The sequence below is a fragment of the Amblyomma americanum genome, chromosome 7 (genome assembly GCF_052857255.1).
Source record: "Amblyomma americanum isolate KBUSLIRL-KWMA chromosome 7, ASM5285725v1, whole genome shotgun sequence".
NCBI lineage: Eukaryota > Metazoa > Arthropoda > Arachnida > Ixodida > Ixodidae > Amblyomma > Amblyomma americanum.
The window spans coordinates 64966922-64970581 of NC_135503.1; the positions used below are offsets into that span (position 1 = coordinate 64966922).

General features: G+C 49.3%; 1 pseudogene across 1 annotated transcript; it reads left to right on the plus strand.

The window, feature by feature from the left end:
- Positions 1-205: 205 nt before the first annotated feature.
- LOC144099251 (hexokinase-4 pseudogene) lies at positions 206-2126 on the plus strand (annotated as a pseudogene). The gene has a single exon (XR_013307354.1). The product of XR_013307354.1 is annotated as a hexokinase-4 pseudogene (transcript).
- Positions 2127-3660: the final 1534 nt, after the last annotated feature.

Sequence of the window (3660 nt, forward strand, 5' to 3'; positions counted from 1 at the left end):
AAGACAATGTAGAGGGAAATAAATGCAGTAAAAAGGGCTCGTATCTCTGCCGCACTTGTCGGCTATTCTGAGAGCAATAAAGAAAAGGAGGCATATCGCGTTGCTTGCGCGAAGCTGACGTCCTTCACGAGTGAGTTGTAATTTATTTGTTGGACACTAGAGGGCGCCACAGTACTTACCACCTCGACTACTTAGACAAGCGGCGTCGTTTACGTCAGTCATGCAGCACACGACCTCGTCTGCGAGCCGCACTGCTGCAGCCATCCAGCCAGTTTTCCATCTGGCGCCACGCCGAGCGACGCTTGTTGTACGGGAGGAATCGCCAGCCGCTTGTTGCGAGAGACGACGACCCGCCTCCGGCTGCGTACGTGGCTAATTTCCGGAGAGGGCGGTTGTTAACGAGGACGCGCCCAGAGAAAGCCTGTTTTGCCGGTGGTGAGCTCTACAACTACGGCTGCAGCGTCGTTGTTTCAGGCAGAGGCGCCGCGCTAGAAAACCTGCTGCGGATCGTCGGAGCGGAAGCTGATTGTTTTGCTGCGCGCTGACGCCAGCGTATTCGCCGCAGAGCGTTGCTCCTTGGCTAAGTCCGCCATGTCGTCGTATTCGGCGCTCACCGAGGTGAATTTCCATTACCCGCGCCTCACACTCGAAGATGACCCCAAGAAGCAGGCGACGGTCGAGAACATCGTGCACCCACTGGTCTTGAACGTGCACACCACCTCCAAGATCCGTGACGTCTTCAACAGCGAGATCGAGTTGGGCTTGCAGAAGAACCCTCGGCGGGCCTCTTCGCTGCAGATGGAGAACACCTACCTTCCCGAGCTTCCCGACGGCACCGAGAAGGGTGAGTTTCTCGCGTTGGACTTGGGCGGCACCAACTTTCGCGTTCTGCTTCTCCAACTGGATCCCGAGGGTGAGAAGCAGTTCCACGTCAAGTACTACTCTGTTCCGGAACCCATAAGACTTGGACCTGGCGAGAAGTTGTTCGACTTCTTGGCCGACTGCATCCACGATTTCATGGAGACTAACAATCTGATGGGAAAACAATTGCCTCTGGGTTTCTGCTTCTCCTTTCCTATGGTGCAGAAGGCCCTAAACGTAGGCATTTTGGTTACTTGGACGAAGAGTTTCAACTGCAGTGGGGTCGTCGGTGAGGACGCCGTTCAGATGCTTAAAGATGCTATCGACCGCCGGGGAGACATGGACATTGACATTGTTGCTGTAGTCAATGATACGACAGGCACCCTTGTCAAGGGAGCCTTTCTAGACCACGAGTGTGCTATCGGACTCATCCTGGGCACGGGCAGCAACGCGTGCTACTTGGAAAAGATCGAAAACATCGAGAAATGGGAAGGGGACAAGACTGGTATCCGTGAAGTCGTCATCGATGTCGAGTGGGGTGCTTTCGGTGACAATGGCGTGCTTAACTTTATCAAGACTGAGTTTGATCGGGCCGTCGACGAGAACTCCCTTCTGGTTAATTCCTTCACCTTCGAGAAACTCTTTTCTGGAAAGTTCCTTGGCGAGCTGGTGCGCCACGTTCTGGTGAAGCTGATCCGAGAGCGCGTCCTCTTCGACGGCAGGGCCTCCGAGACAATCCTCACCAAGGGAAGCTTCACGACGGCCGACGTTTCCCACCTTGAAGGAGACGACGGTGAGGGTCGGGCACCCGAAATCCTGGCGAGACTGGGCTACATACGGGTCACCGCGGACGACATTGCCATCGTGCGTTACGTCTGTGGCGTTGCCTCGGCGAGAGCAGCTTTGCTTGTTTCCATTTGTCTAGCGGAACTGTTGAATCGCATGCAGAAGCCAACAGTGACGATCGCCATTGACGGTTCGCTGTACAAACACCACCCCAGGTTCCACAGGCTGATGACCGATTTCATCACAGTACTCGCGCCGAATCGACCTTTCAAGCTGATGCTCGCTGAAGACGGCAGCGGCAAGGGAGCTGGACTGGTGGCCTCTGTGGCGGACAGGTTGCGACGGGCGAAGCTAAATGGCTTCCATTAGAACTCTGTGCAGCCGTAAGGCCCACTGTAGTAAGAACAAAAGTCTGTAATGTTTGCGTGTGTTGTTATCTTGTACAGCGTTATTTTGTAAATACATATATGTATTGCCAATTCACTGTGTTCATTTTTATGACGCCTGGTAAGTATTTGGGCAGCGCACTGTGTGATCGTTCAGCGCTGCGCTGAATGGGGCCTTATTAATGAATATATTATTCCTGGTACCGTCTTTCTGTTGTCATTTTGGGAATAATGTAATTTATGGGATTCCTTACCTTCTTCAGCTGGTTTAAGTGTGGAGTCGTCGCAACGATCATTTCATCGTTAGTACTTCACTATATCAGTTCCTAAGCATAAAACAGGAGAGCCAGTGGCGGTAAATGGCTTAACTCCTATGCAACGGTCGCATTGCGACATGTTTTGTCACGACTTTACCATGTTTTCGGGTTACCTGCCATACGGTAGTTACACAGCTAGTATATATATATATATACACGCTAGGTTAAAATTTGGCATCCCGTCGACCCCGACATCAAACTGCATAACCCGCACGTTGTTTACTATGTACAGTTAATTCCACCGGCTTAAAGTGTGTTACATGCTACTTGCATTATTTGCAATTGTGTATATAGTTACCAATACGGCTTTTATCGCGAAGCACGCTATCGTTTTACACAAGAGCATGCTACCGTTTTACTCATAAGATCTAGATATTGTAAAGTCGCACAAACAGTACTCCGTGGCCCATTGTATGCATGTACATGTATATGCATGTATATGTATTGTATGCATGTATGCAGGTGTATGCATATACGCGTCTAAGATGTAGTTCGAATTTTTCTAAATTATACCTTAATACCATTGCGCTGTACTACACTAGCATCATTCGTTTCGGCTTAACTTCCCACTTGTGAAGCAAAAATAAAATCGCTAATATCTCCCTACGATCCCCATCAATTCTAGGGTTCTCCGAAGCTCGAGTCCAGCTATTTTGACTATTACTTTAATTATTAGGCAGCTCTGGAGAATTTTTAGATACTGTCAGATACTGTTAGATACTTGACAATAAATATAAGGAAACTACAAGGGTCCCGAGGAGTGGCCCGCAGCTGTATTGATACTCTTACTTATGATGCACTCGTACTGCATGCGGAAAATTCGCTTGTCCAGAATATGTCTGCGTCAGAGCGGCCGGAAACAACTAGAAGAGCACCTTGTGGTCTCAAGGTCGACATGCATCGCGTGACAGGCCCTTTATTTCTGCTCATGTATAGTGAGTGCATGGGAAAACCGGATGGGCTTCTGATGCATACGAGCAGCACTGCCTCAAGGTTGCGATTGAGACCGACGGCTTCATATAACATCCGCTAAAGAATAATAAGGTAGCAGACTCCGAAGACAGGAAGTGGCTTAAACCGAGCGCAACGCCCAAGGAAGAAACCTTTTTACGTTAGATTAAGCATAGCTATATATGCCACTTCGAACTGATCGATTGGCAAATTACTTTGTGGACGGACGTTTATCGATTCTAGTATGCTCCTTAACCTATCTAGTTACCAGTACTAATAGCTACAATGGCCTCCGTTTCAGCAGATGAGCTCAATGAATAAGCAGCGTGGGTTTCTTGATTATCGTCTCTTTAATGCGG